Source organism: Castor canadensis, chromosome 17 (genome assembly GCF_047511655.1).
Source record: "Castor canadensis chromosome 17, mCasCan1.hap1v2, whole genome shotgun sequence".
NCBI classification, from domain to species: domain Eukaryota; kingdom Metazoa; phylum Chordata; class Mammalia; order Rodentia; family Castoridae; genus Castor; species Castor canadensis.
In genome coordinates, this window is record NC_133402.1 from 59,155,422 (window position 1) to 59,170,794 (window position 15,373).

At 44.3% G+C, this 15,373-nt stretch overlaps 1 protein-coding gene across 1 annotated transcript in view; it reads left to right on the forward strand.

Moving 5' to 3' along the window:
• The first annotated feature begins 944 nt into the window (after nt 1-944).
• The window catches only part of Esyt3 (extended synaptotagmin 3), a 57,902-nt gene continuing 43,473 nt past the window's right edge, over nt 945-15,373 (forward strand). The window contains exon 1 of the mRNA XM_074059177.1: nt 945-1,068. The gene's annotated coding sequence lies outside the window, so the exon portion shown is untranslated. The remainder of the gene's footprint in view (nt 1,069-15,373) is intronic.

Consider the following 15,373-nt stretch of genomic DNA (forward strand, 5'->3'; position numbering starts at 1 on the left):
GGCTGGTAAAAACACAGCGTTTATGACTTAGCCATTCTCGGTGGGGCCTGAGAATTTGCTCTTCTAAGAAGTTCCAGGTGAAGCGATGTCATTGATCTGGGCACCCCACTTTGAGAACCTGAATTAGCTCATCCACAGGACACATTGGAAAGAGTTGGCACAGAGTAAATGCGCCATATATAGAGTTACCAGGGAAGCTTGCCAGGTACTTCCTGTAAGCCAGGCACTGTGCTGTTTCTACCTGCTATCTCCCTGGGAGGTGAGTGAGCCAATGCTTGCTTTACAGAAAGGGAAACTGAGGCCCAGGGAAATGACTGAGTCTGGACATGCACCCATTTCTGACACTGAAGCCTGTGCTGCATTGGCCACCACCCCTGCCACCCAGGACTGAGCTAGTCCTGCCCCCCACCTTTGTCTAATTTTACCCGTGTTTGAAAAAAAAACTTTCAGTGCATCACCACACCCTGCCTTCTTCCAAGAGAGCTGAGGGCAGATCCACTTCCCCTGGGTGAGTCAGCACAGCACTTTGGGTTTTGATGACAGTCACTTTCTGGTGTATCCACACTGGGCCTCCACCCAGTGCAGCCCTCGCTGTGGCCTTGGACACCACCTCCAGTTCTGTCCCTCCTGCTGCCTTTCCCCAGTGTCCCTCTGAGAAAGTCCAGGCCAGGACAAGCAGCAGTTAGCACCATGGGTGAGGTCCAAGAGACCTCCAGAGAAATCTGGGATCCCTGGCTTCCAGCCCAGGGGCGCTCCAACAGCAGAGGCCTCCTGAGTCCTAACCTTGGCCCTGCTCTCTTGGTACTGCAAATGGATTGCTGGATGCAAGACCCTAGCCACTGTTTTTCTTGTTAATAGAACAACTCCTCCCTCCCAACTAAACCCAGACCTTTGTTTCTCTCTTCACAGATGGCATCACCGAGGTCTCTGGCATTGCTGGCACAGGGAGCTGGATGGGTGGTGGTAAGAGAACAGGCTGCTAGGTCTAGCCTGGGGCCATGCTGCTGCCTGTGACCTCAGACAACTTGTCCAACCCCTCAAGTCTCAAGTTCCTCATTTGTGAAAGAGGTTGGTGGTGATGATTCTTCTTGGGCTACTTACTGGGCTACTGTTAGGTTTGAATTCTGTATATCATTGTATACTTCCAGGAGAATGGCTGGCATAGAGAAACTCTAAGTTTTAGCCGGGATCCCAAGAATCAAATCAGTACATGGTGTTTGAATACAATCTAGTCACGCCAGCATTGTGCTCAGCATAGGTCACCTTATTTAAGGCCTGGAGGAGCCAGGAAACTAGCTCACACCCAGCCGCCAGGAAATGGGGTGCTGCGATCCAGTCTGGGTTGACCTGTCCAGCAGGGCAGCCCTGGCCAGGCATTCAACAACAAGGAGATTCTACTCCATGCATCTTCTGACCACAGCTCATGTCCTCCTGCCTTTACACTTCCTGCCTCACTCCCCTGCTCCACACCCTCTTTATCCCAAAGACGGCCTCCTGGTGCCCTCTCTCTCCTGAGCTCAGCAACTGCCCAGCAATCCTTGTCAATCAAAACAGATTCAGAACCAAGCGTGGTGACACACGCCTGTAATCCCAGGTCTCAGGAAGCTAAGATTTCTGATTACAAATTCGAGGCCAGTCTGGGTGACATAGCAAGTTCCTATCTCAAAAAACTCAAGTAACAAAAGCAACAAAAACCAGATTCAGTCTTCTTGGCATTCACTATCAAGAGACTTAAAACCCTCTGTCCTCAAAATGTCACTCCTATTACCCTCTCCTAAAGAATCAAAGATGCAAAGAATGATGAATTAAAATGATCTTAGCATTCATAAGACAAAAAAATCGCAAAGGATCTAAGTGAACAATAATTGGGGAATGATTAAATAGATAATACTACGCCATATAACACAGGATTGTGTGGCCAGCACACATGTAAACAGCATGAGAAAATTATTCTGTTTCTACTTTACCTTCATTTCCTTGGCCCTCCAGGAAGATTGGGCTTTTTAAGGTTTACGAATTTTTATTCCTTTAAGTTTTCTGTCCTCATTTCATTTTATTTTATTTCATTCTGTTCTCTTTTATTTTATTTTCTTTGCAGTAGTGGGGATTGAACCCAGGGCCTCTCAAATACTAGGCAAGTGTTCGGCCACTTGAGCCATGCCTCTAGCCCTTTTTTCTTTTTTGAGATGGGGTCTTGCTAATTTTGCCCAGGCTGACCACTGGTGATCTTCCTGCCTTTGTCTCCTGAGTAGCTGGGATTATAGGTTTGTGCGACAATGCCTGACCCCTCTCTTTAATTTCACTTATTGGGTTTTATGTGTATTAAGTTTGTCACTTACATGTCATATTTATGGAAAAATTTCCCCAATGTAATTTCACTTTTCATTACATTGAGAATTTATTTTTTACCCTACGGACATTTTAAAACATAAATGTGCAGAGCTGTCATTTTCTCCCTCGTGTTTTTGTCTTTGGTGTAGCGTGGTCTTTTCTCATACAAATACTGTTATTTTCTTCTAATACTTCTATAGTTCCACATTTGTTTGTTTTTTGGTGGTCCTGGGGTTTGAACTCCAGGCCTCACACTTATTAGGCACTCTTACTGCTTGAGCCGCTCCATCAGCCCTAGTTCCAATTTTACAGATGACTTTCCATCCATAAAATAAGGGGTGAAATTGTCTGTATTTCATGCCATTGCATTGAGGATTAAATAACGAATTTTTGGAAAGCATCAGGAAGAAGAACTAACCCCCAGTAGGTTCCTTGTTACCGGCTGTTAATTTGAACTTCAGTTTGTGGGAAATGCATCCTGGACTTAGGTGTGCAATAGGCTTCGAGTAGAGCGTGCAGGGCAGTCTTTCTGCTGACCCGAGCTGTGGAGGTATTCCCTGGGGGAAGGCTGCGGGGGGAGGGGGCGAGGTGACTCCAAAATTATCTGTCCATCTCCCTCCTGTGTTTTCTAGAAAGGACACAGGGAGAGGCCACACCGCTGGCTGCAATCTCCTTTCCAGAGCTACAATGCCACACCTGAGGGCTCACTCAGTGCTGGGCAGGCCCAGAGGTTCCCAGGTGTGGGAAGGCCTTACTGAGGTGGCAGTGGCGGGTATGGCAGCCTCTGGCGTTTGCAGCAGCCAAGGCGAGTGTGGAAAAGTTTTGCCAACCTATGCCTGCCTGCCTATGACAGGCAGCTTCACCTGAGCAGCAGAGATGGAAGTAACAACCCGAGAGGTCACAGGCCTGGTGGCAAAGCTAGAGCCAGGCCTCCGTGCATCTGACTCCATTCCAGGCTACCCCAAAACTAGGGCTAGAGGACATTACCTCATTAGCTAAAAGAATTTGGTCCTGGGTAAATTGCTTTAACTGTATGAGCCTGGTTCCTTCAGCTGAAGCCAGGCACTGGGGAATCTCTTATCTGTAGGGAACTGATGAGCTAATGCACTCCAAGAGGTTGGAACGGTGTCCAGCACACACCTAGAAAGCTCTCAGGACACCATAGCTGCTGTCAGCATTACCAACCAGCCTTACTAGTCCCATTTGAGCCCTGGCAGCCCCGGAACACCTGGGAAGCCAGGCCGGTGTCTTTCTTGTCCACCAGATGGCACCATTGCAGAGCCAACCCGTCCCTTTCCAGTTGCATCTCTGCTGGTTTGTGTGGAAACCACAGAGGAAGAAGCTGTCAAAGATGAGACCCCAGCGCCCAGCTGGGCCTGCCCTCTAGGACTTCCTAACCCTTGAGGGCTAGCAGAGAAATGCAAGTCCAGAGTGCAAGTCCACCATTTGTACTTGTCAAATGCTTTGCACAGAGCCAGGCCAAGAACCCTTCTAGGCAGTTCTACAAGACTTCTGGGTCTGAACCTCCCCCACCCCAGGCTAGCCTGGCTCTCCTGGACACCATGACAAAGGCCGAGCCCTAACCCCTCACAGGTGACCTTTAGACATTGATTGTTCCATCAGCTTGAGCTTTCCAGGTAGGCACAAGGACTGTGTTGTCACCACACAGCTCCCTTGACTCCATTCTTAGGAGGCTCCATACACAGATCTACCCTCGCCTCAGCCAGGGGAGCCCCAAGTCTGTGACCTTTGGCCTGTTCACTCCTCACCACCATGGGCTTTCTGGATGGATTTTAAAGACACATTTGGACCAGTGCTTTTCAAAGTGCAGTCCTGGGACAAGGGGCACACATCGTCTGGGAACCTGTAAGAAATGCAAATTCTTCTCACCCCAGAACCAGTGAATCCGAATTTCTGGGATGGGGCCTGGCAAGTTATGTGCTAAGCCCTCTAGGTGCCTTACAGGGCTGTTGGAGACCCCCTGGTCTGCACCCTCCCCCTCCTGTCAGAGGATCGCTTCTGCAGATGGTGCTGGATGTCCTGCAGTGCTGGGGGAAGTGTCTAATTCACCACTTCCAGGGGTGGCATGTTGGCGGTGGTGTGGTGACCCAGCTGACATGGTGTGGTAGCATTTTACTACATGATGCTCGAAGCTACTGTGGTCTTCATTTTTAATCTTGATGAAAGTATGTGTGATTTTTGTTTCGGTTGCTTAGCAAATAGAAAGTCCTGACATGTGACAGTGGACTCCACAAGCTATCAGCTTACATGATCTAGCTCATTTCTGACTTTCTCCTCTAAGGCAGTGGGAGACACAGAGGGGATCCTGATATGGTGGGGAGGGGAGGAGTGGGGAGGCAGCTCTTTTCCCTCCCATCCCCCTCTGGGTCAGTGAGAGCTCCTTCCCAGGGGGAGGGCACAGGATGGGAGCAGCATGGTTCCCTGAGGAGGAAAAGCACAGACCTGCTCCTTAGAAAGCTCAGCATCTCAGCTGGCCAGATAAGCTTTTGGCAGGAAGTATGAATACTTCCTTCCCTTCTCTGCTGGTCACCTACAGGAGAAGGTTCATAGAACTCAGAACAGTCATCCAAATCCCCCACACACGTAGCAAGAGAGAAAAGATGGCCTTATTTTCTGTGAAATGGGTCCAGTGGCACAAAAAGCTTCTGCACAGCAAAGGAAACAATTACCAAAGGGAAGAGACAGCCTACAGAATGGGAGAAAACCTTTGCCCGATATTCATCCAACAGGAGGCAAATGTTCAGAATATATAAAGATCTCAACAAAATTAAATACCAACTAACCATAATCCAATCACTAGATCGGCACTCTTCTTTTATTTTTTTTTTGATTAAAGTATTCATGTTTATTGAGCACAAAGTTCATTGATACAACATCTAACTTGATATACTTCCTGAGGTGATAGGGTATGATCAAAAGTAGGGCTACTGAGTTAGTCAACTTGCAAATTGGTTATAATAAACAGAGGAGATGCGTCTTGGACATGGCATTGTCACTACCTCCAGGCAATGTGAGCAGTATTGTTCATTAGGCTGGCAGCAGTGGGGCAGAAGGAAGTCCACAGGGAGAGAAATGTGCAGGTGAGCTCAGATTTACAGTTTGATGAGAGCCATGGACGTGCACGTGGCTTCTGGCTGCACGACAGCGATACACCACTCCATTGGAACATGCCTTCTTGCTAATATTTTAATAGCATAGATGTCACAATGGATGGTCTTAGAAACTATGTGCTCTGTGGCTTCGTCTCACGGTAAAGGCAGCACTGTAGAACTGCCACACTGTAACTCTGCTGACACTCCCCCTAGAGAGGCCTCTTGCCATTTCAGATTTAGTGAAATTTTTGACCCCAAGGAAGGCAGGCTTATCATGATTTTCTCACAGATGGACTGGGTACAGTACATATTTGGTTATGAAAATATTCATGTAGCTTTGGGATTTTGTGTTGCTGAGCATCCACAATGTGTGGACAAGCATGTGAGACCATACGATCTCAGTTACCTAGAATGGATCATTGTGTGTACATTTAGAATTTAGGACATTCCAACTGTATGGCTTGTGGCTATGGCTGATTTTGTTCTTTGCTTCACGTGTTTGTTTTCTGTAATGCACATATTAACTAAAAAAACAAATAAAGGTTATTTTAAAATCTGAAAAAAACATAAATGTAATACTGTCTTACTCTCAACCTGGGTTTCTCAGACTTGTCTTCAATGGCAGAAATTATACTGTGTACCCAAGCACCTGCAGGAAAAATGAAACTGGTGGAATGATTTATCCTGAATGTTGTAACACTCATAAATAGCTCTGATTAACCCAGGCTTCAAAATTTTTTCTGAGCTAGAAAAGGAGCATAGAACCAACACTCTTCCCATTACCCCCATTAAAGGGCTGGCAGAGTGGCTCAAGTGGTAGAGCACTTGCCTATCAAGTGTGAGGCCCTGAGTTCAAGCCCCAGTATAGCCAAAAAAAAAAAAAAATCAGACATTCCACACACACGTTCCCAATGTCCATATCTTTTTTCAAAACTGGTTATGTGGAATAGTAGAAGCATATATCTTTGAGATGACACGAAAATAGCTTCGAAGTGAAGTTTGACTAATCTCAAACTGAGGAAGTGGAAAAACCCCTCTTTAGTGTCACCATATACCACGATGAAGCCGGGAGTTAGTGGCACAGACACGTGTACTCAAAGTTACCCAGAAGCAGATAGTTCATGAGACTCCACCTAAAACAAAACAAAACAAAACAAAAACAAGACTGGCAGAGTGGCTCAATAGGTAGAGCACCTGCCAAGCTAGTGTGATGTCCTGTGTTCAAACCCCAGAATTGCCAGAAGCAAACAAACAAAAAATTCCAAAGAGACCATGATGGGCCTAGCTCCAGTGGCTCCTGTCTGTAACACCAGGTACCTGGTAGACTGGTATCAGGAGGATGGCAGTTAAGGTCAGCACAAGAAAACAGTTTGTGAGGCCCCCATCTCCAAAATTACTGGAGGAAAATGGACTGGAGATGTGGTTCAAGTGGTTGAGCACCTGCTTTGCAAGTGCAAAGGTCTCAGTTCAAAACCTCAGTCTCCAAAATTAAACAAGAAGGAAACCAGCAAGATCAAGGAAAACACTGATTATGTCAAACTCCATGTCTGTCCTCTCCTAATTTCTTTCTATTCCTATTTTCTCCTCTCATTGAAAGCAAATCCCCTTTCTGCCTTAAGACACCAGCCTGTCCTATCTTTGAGGCTTTCAGCCTAGGGTAATGCTCTTTAAGTCTGTGTTTCATTCTAAACAATGTCTAGAAACATCCCATGGACAATTGAGAGTTAAGTGAGGAAGGGCAAGAATTGTCCCTTCCACTCAGAAGCCAACCACGTGTGGATGTGAATCCCCACTTGCAATGATCTCACAATCTGCTTGATTCCTGGAAACTCAAGGATTTATAGACACCGCAGAAAAGCACTGCCTGAGGGGACAAGTCATAGACTATAGCCCATGCTTCCCTTGAACCTCAAGGATCCCAAGGGAAAAAAGGTTCAAGTAAAGAGAAAGGAAACATGAAGAAAGATCGGCAGCAGCCCAACACTCTAAAACTGCACAGTCAGGAGTTTCCCTTGGCCACCCCACTGTCAACTCAGTCTGGGAGACATGGGTTTGGGGGAAGAACCTCCCATCAAGGGCTGGCACTTTTAAAAAGAAGTAAATATGGCCAATAAATACATGAAAATCTGTTCAACATCCTAAACCATCCGGGAAATGCAAATAAAAATGACATTGAGATTCCATCTCATTCCATACAGAATGGCGGCCATCAAGAAAATAAAAGAGCTGGAGGCATGGATCAAGTGCTGGAGCACCTGCCTGGCCAGTATGAAGCTGTGAAACCCCAGTACCATAACCTCCCACCCCCAAAAAGGGAGAACAAACTTTCTACAGCTGAGCACTAGTGATCCACGCCTGTAATCCCAGCTACTTGGGAGACTGAGATCAGGAGGATCTTGGTTCAAGGCCAGCCCTGGGAAATAGTTTGTGAAGAAAGAAAGAAAGAAGAAAGGAAGGAAGGAAGAAAAGAAAGAAACAACAAAACAAAAAACAACTAATGCTGGTGAGGACACAGGAGAAAAAGATCCATTATACACTGGGGTGGGAAGGTAAATCAGTGCAGCCACTATGGAAATCAGTATGGTGATTCCTCAAGAAAACTAAAAATAGAGACTACCATATGATCCAGCTGTACCACTCCTTCATAGGTACCTAAAGGAATCAAGGGCAGCATACAAAAGAGATACCGGCACACCCGTGTTGATCATGGCACTATTCACAGTGGCCGAGCTATGGAATCACACTAGGTGCCCACTTATGGATGACTGGATGAAGAAAATGTGGTGTATATACACAATGGATTATTTAGCCATACAGAAGAATGAAATTATGTTGTTTGCAAGAAAATGGGAGGAACTGGACATTGTAAAATAAGCCAGAATCTAAAAAGACAAGTAACATATGTTTTCTCTCATATGTGGAGTCCAGAGGAAAGGGGTGAGGGGCATGAAAGTCGAAAGGGGACTATTAGGAGAAAGAACAGGATCAGTAGATGGGGATAAGCAAGGGTAAGGGGAGGGTATGATCCAAGTATATTACATGAATGTACAAAGATGTCACAGTGAAACCCATTAATTTGTATAATTAAGACACACTATAAAAAGCAAAAACGAGGTTCCCTTCAGAGGGTGAAGAATGGGCATAAGGAGATATTCCCAGTAAACATCCCCCCAGCTGGCCTCCACCTTGCCTTCCTCCAGTCAAAGGAGGGGCTCCTGAATTTCCAGGCTGAAGGTGCAGAACCAGTACAGACTCCGGGCAAAGACTGGGGCTGGAGCCGCCCTTGTCTGGTGGCACACAGTGTCAGGACTGTCCCAAGGAGGGCCCATGTTTCCATCGTCATGACCATGGTATGTTCATATGCCCTGTTGACCAGAGGGGACCCCAGGGAAGAGAGATATTTAGGAGGGACCACATACACACTTGACAAGAGGACAGCCAGGAGGCTGAAGAAGAGTACACTGCCAACTGGAGAAGTCACTGACTGGAGGAAAGGAGCCATGGCATCGGGGAGCCAGTGACCATCAGTGCTGAGCACCCAGGAGTATGGACACCTGCTGACAAAGTACCAGATCAGGAGCACATCCCTGCTTCTCATCTCTGCTCTCCTCCAGAGGGCACCAGTGATGCTTACTTCTGTGTCAACTTGCCTGGTCTACAGGGTACCCAGATAGTTGGCTAAGTGTTATTTCTGGGTGTTTCTGTCAGGGGGTTTGTATCAGTGAACTGAGTACAGCATTGAGACCTTTGCTATGTTGGTGGGCACCGTCCAATCTGTTGGAACCTTGAATAGAGCAAGAAGCAGCAGGAGAATTCACTCTGTGCCTGACAGCTGAGCTGCCGTACCCTTCTACTGCCCTGGGACTGGGAATTACACCCGGCCCCCTCTCCCCCACTTAGGAAAGTGGAGAAGCCACTGTCCTCACTACAAATCTCACAGCAGATGGCAGTGGTATGGGAAATTTAAATTGGATAAAAGTTGGGGGTTTAAAAATTGGATCGAACAGAGCTTTATTACTAAAATGAAAAGTGTTCTTAGACCAAAAATAATTGGCAAAGCTATAAGAGCGGCCCACGATTTCATCAGGGAAGAAGAGCACACCCACAGGAGGCTCGAGGGCAGAGGAGAAGTTGGCTCTGCTCGCACCTTACCGAGTAGACACCTTGGGGGACAAACCGGTTCCACCAGCAGTACAAGGGTGGCTTGGTATCAGGATAATTTTTAAATCCCACATTCATGTCTACAGAGGCTGGGGAGACATTTAATAAAGTTCAGTACTCCTTCCTAACCAAAAACACAGTATAAAATAAAAATAGAGAATCTGTCTGAAGGGTTGGATGGGTACAGAGTATGCATATATGGGAACATCACAGTAAAACCCCTCTGTACACCTGGTATAGGTTAATGAAAATGGAAAACAGAAACTGACTAAAATTCTAAAGACTGTATGCCCCAAACCAACAATGAATGTTTCTTTTTAAAAATGCAGAAAAGTAGCTGCGTTTTCGAGCATGGTGGCTCAAGCCTGTAATCCTATCTACTTGGCAGGCAGAAATTAGAAGGATCATTAATTTAGGCCAGCCCGGGGGAAAGGAAGCCCACAAGACCGCATCTCAAGAAATGATCAGGTGAAACATCACACACCTGTTGTCCAGCGATTCCGAGAAGATCTTGGTCCAGGGCGGCCCAGCAAAAATAACCAAACTGAAAAGGGCTGGTGGAGTGGCTCAAGTGGTACAGCTTCTTCCTAGCAAATGTGAAAGCTTCAGTCCAACCCCTAGTATTGCCACACACACACACACAAATAAATAAATAAAGGATAAAGAAAAACAAAAACCAGTCACAGTCCCATCCGCTTAGGTCTAGTGAGCCGGCTCATTTGCGTTCTGTTTTTTCTGGATGCACTGGGGTTTGAACTTAGGGCCTCACACTTGCCAGGCAGGCACTCTACCACTCGAGTCTCTCTGCCAGCCTTTTTTTGTGAGTGTTTTTTTTTTTTGAGATAAGGTCTCACTAACTATTTGCCCCAGCTGGCTTTGAACCGCCATCATCCTGATGTCTGCATCCTGAGCAGCTAGGATTACAGGTGTTAGACATGGGTGCTTGGCTTACTAACTTCTTTTTTAAAGAAAGATTACTCTGCTGTATAACATGTTTGTTAAAAAAAAAAAAGAATTCAAACAATGAAAAATGTATAAAAAATCAAAGTCTAAAAAAAATTTTTCTTGGTGGGACTGGGGTTTGAAATTAGGGCTTTGTGCCGCAAAGTAGCCAACCTCCGTTCCATTTTCCCTGGTTATTAAACATAGATATGTTTAATTTTACTAAATTTGCATCTGTGTTCATTAGGAGCATTGGGCTATAGTTCTCTTTTTCTGTAATGTCTCCATCTGGTTTTCTTTTTAAAACTGGTCTCATAAAGTGAATTGGGAACTGTCTACACTTCTCTGTTTTTTAAAGAGCGTGTCTAGTGTTGGTATTTTCTTTTAAGAATCCATTTGTGAAGACTTCTGAGCCTGGAGTTTCCTTGGTGGGACGTTTCAAATCACAAATTCAATTTTGAAGTAAATATAGGAATATTCACATTTTCTGTTTCTTCTTGGGTCAATTTTCATAGTTTGTGTCTTTGAAGAAATTTTCCCATTCAATGAAGGTTATCTAAGTTTTTGGTATAAAATTCGTAAGAATCTATTTCCTTATCTTTTTAATATTTATAGAGGCCATGGGATGTCCCCTCTTTCATTCTTGATATTAACATTTTATGTCTTTTATCCTTGGTTAGTTTACCTTAAATGTATTAATTTTATTGATATTTTCAAAGAACCAGCTTTTGATTTTACTGACTTTATTGTAGATCTATCTTTGGTTTAACCAATTACTGTACTTGTTTTTGTTATTTCTTTCCTTCTCAAACTTTGATTTGCACTTCTTTTTCTATTTTATTGAGGTAAGGACATAGGTCATTGGTGTTAGATTTCTCTTCTCCCTAAAATTTAAAGCTAGGACTTTTTCTCTTAGCACTAGTTTAGCTCTATCTTATAAAATTTGATATGTTGTATTTTACTTATCATTAGATATAAATGTCTTAAAACTTCTCTTGTCATTTCTTCTTTTGCCTATGGATTGTATAGACATATGTTTTTAAATTTCCAAATGTTTGGATTTTTCTAGTCATTGTCTTGGTATTGAGTTCTAACTGAAATCCACTGCAATCAGAGTATGAATATATCTTCTGTAATTTTGACCCCTTTAATTTTATGGCTTACCATCAGCTGTCATACACACTTGCAAAGAATGAAGTTGGCCCTTTGGTGGGTGGCGTGTCTTAAAAATATCAATAAAGTCACGGTGTCATAGACTTTCTCAGATCTGTTGTATTGTTATTGATTTTTTGTCTACTTTTATCAATTGCTAAAAAGGGGGCATTGAAACTTTCAGTTATGAGTAAAGATTTGTCAGTTCTCCCTTTAATTAATTTTTTGGCAGTATTACAGTTTGAACTCAGGGCCTTGTGCTTACTAGGCAGGTGCTCTTCCACGTGAGCCACACACTCAGGTCTTTTTGCTTAATTTTTTGGAGAGGGTCTTGGACTTTTTCCTGAGGCCAGCCTCAGACAGTGATTCTCCTACCTATGACACCCCTTGTCTCCCCCCACCATTCATCTCCCCATGCTAGCTGGGATGACAGGCATAGGCCACCAGACTTGGTTTATTTTGTTGAGATGAGGTCTTGCTTACTTTTTGCCTGGGCCTACTTCAAACTTAGATCCTCCCAATCTCCACCTTCCAAGTAGATGGGATTATAGGGAAGAGCCACCACACCTGGCCTTAATTAATTTTTTAATGGAAGAAAAAGGGAAGTAGTGGCTGATGGAGTTAAGAGTAAAAGAGCAAACAGCATATTTACAACCAAATATATCAATCACATCCTTAATACAAGGACTAAACACTACAATTAAAGACAGGCTTGTTAAAACGACCCTACTTGTGTACACGAAAAACACATTTGACACGCAAGAACACAATAGTTCACAAATAAAAGAAGAGAATGAAGGATTTCATATGGAGTGAGCCCAAGAAACCTGTGTGAATATATTCGTATCGGACAAAAGAGACTTCAAGACAAAGAGAACTATAAAAGATAAACAGGGCCAGGCGCCGTGGCTCACGCCTGTAATCCTGGCTACTCAGGAGGCAGAGATCAGGAGGATCATGGTTCAAAGCCAGCCCTGGGCAAATAGTTAGTGAGACCCTATCTCAAAAAACCCATCACACAAAAAAAGGGCTGGTGAAGTGGTTCAAGGTGAAGGCCTCAACAAACAAAAAGATAAGCAGGGACATTTGATAATAATAAAATTATAAGTTCACTAGAAATAATTGTGAACGAATATGTGCCTGATAGCAGGGCTGTCATGTATTAAGAAATACATGAAACAATATTCAGAACCAAAAGAAACAGATAAACTAGTGAGCAGAGGCAGAGATTTTAACCTTCTTCTCGGTAACTTATACAATAGCCAGACAAAAAGTTACTAAGGAAATAGAAGTTCTGAGTAATGTGGTCAGTTCTCTGACCTCAGTGGCATTGGTAAACTATCACATCCAGTGACGACAGAATACACCTTCTGTGCGAGCACACACAGAACCAAGACAGACTGTGTGCTGGGCCTCGAATCAAGACTGAACAGCTCCTCGAGACTTAGATCATACAAAGTGTCTGCTTAACCACAATGGAATGAAATAAGAAGCCATAAGCAGACTAGAAAGTCTCCAGCTAATTAAAAATTAAACAAGAGACTTCTGCATAATCAATGAGTCAATCAAGGATTACTCATTTCAATAATCAATTAATGGAAATAGAACATTTTAACTGAATGAATAGAAAAATTATAACATGTTGAACCTAAACCTGATATAAGAATAAACCAAATGTCTGAATAGTTCTACATGTTAACAAAATCAAATCAATCATTAAGAACCTTCCCACAAAGAACTCTAGGCTAAGATTGGTTTACTGGTAAGTTCTACAAAGTATCAAAAGAAGAAATAATATTAGCAGGTACAGTGGCTCAGGCCTATAATCCCTGCTACTTGGGAAGTGGAGATGAGGAGGAATATGGTTCAAAAATTAGCAGTATGTCTACCTGCTAACCACAAATTACTAGACAATGAAATTTAGGAATCAAAGTCACTTACACTACAATCGAAAATATTTTCAAATCCAGGGATCACTCAAAAAGAAAGATGTGAATTATAAGAGCTGGTGGAGTGGCTCAAGGAGTAGAGCACCTGCCTTAGCAAGCAAAGCCCCCAGTTCAACCCCCAGTACCACCTGCTTAGGTAAAATTGCAAAGTGCCTTGAAAAGAACTTCAAAATCAACTTTGAAAATGCATCTTATTTTAAAAACAGAAAATTTAAAGTCCTGAAGTATTAAAACAGTTGAGCATGAAATACAGAGTCTGTATTGGAGGCTAGAGGCTGGAGGCCCAGCTGTCGTCAGTGCTAGTTTCCAGAGGGAGGTGGGGGCAGAGGGGATTGCCCGCTTCCTGCCTGGCCCTTTCTCTGCAGAGCCAGCGGGCACCCTGGCCAGCACGGGACTCAGGACATTAGTGGTGAACACGACTCTGGGATGGACCTCCAGCTGGAGAAGAGCTGTAGAGTCCGGGTGGACTGCCTGAGAGACCAGGTGGAGAGACCCCAGGGGACACAGCTTTGGTGAACACCCGCATCTGTCAGCCCTGGGACACGATTCTGTATCCTGATGATACCCAGAGAGGCGGATGGAGAACAAGCTTCAGCAAGGTAACAGGCTCAGAACTGACACAAACTCCCAGGCCGGAGAAACCTGACCTGTGTGTGACACAGACTGACCTGTTTCTGAGACCCATGTGTGAGAAGACTTCAGATTCTCTGCTGACAACTGGGGCTGCTACCTGGAGTCAGAAGAGAGAGCTTGCTTCTCATCACAGAAGACATTCGAAAGTTATTTTAGGCCTCTGAACAGTAGATTGAGTGGAAAAATGTTAGGAAAAAAATTTACATTAGTTAGCCAACTAATGGAAAACCAAAACTACAATTAGTTTACCAAAACTAATTAGCCTTAAAAAGAAGGACCAGTTGAGTATAGTGATGCATGCCTGTAGTTTCAGCTACTCAGGAGCTGAGGACTGCTTGAACTCAAGAGTTTGAGGCCAGCTTGGGCCAGCCTGTCAAAAAAACAAAACCAAAAAAGGAAAAACATTTTGACAGATGCTACAACATGTGGATCCTTGAGTACGTCACACTCAGTGAAACCAGCCAGGCCCAAGACAACACTGCATGACTCCATCTATCTGGTGCACCTAAGTACTCAGAATCGTAAGGACAGAAAGTAGAGCAGTCATTTGCTGTCTAATGGTGCTCAAATTTCAGTTTTGCAACATGAAAAGAGTTCTGGAGACAGATGGTGGTGACGGTTGGACAAGAACACTTGTCTATTCAACACCCCTGGCTGCACACTTCGCAATGGTGAAGTGAGAAAATATTTTCCCTACATTTGACCTCAATAAAAATTACACACAAATACATTCCTGTTGTAAAAAGCAAGCCATCCAGACAAAACCAAATTCTTCCTTGACCACTTCTCCATCTCCGTGTCTATACACCTCCGAGTGTATCTCTCTTGGTCCTCATGGCCACCCTCTGACTTACAGATGGGGGAGCAGGTCAGCCAAGAATTAAGGAATTTCCCACAGTTCTAGAGCCTGGAAGTGCTCAGTCTCGGTACTCACTGCTCTTCTCCAGTGTTTTCCTGTTCGGGCCTGGGCACCAACATGAAGCTATGTCAGATATAGACACTGTGCTCAGGAGAGCCCAGGCTGACAGTGAGGACAGACAGAGAAATTACTCTAGCCTCACATGAAATGCAGAAGTGAAACAAAGGACACTT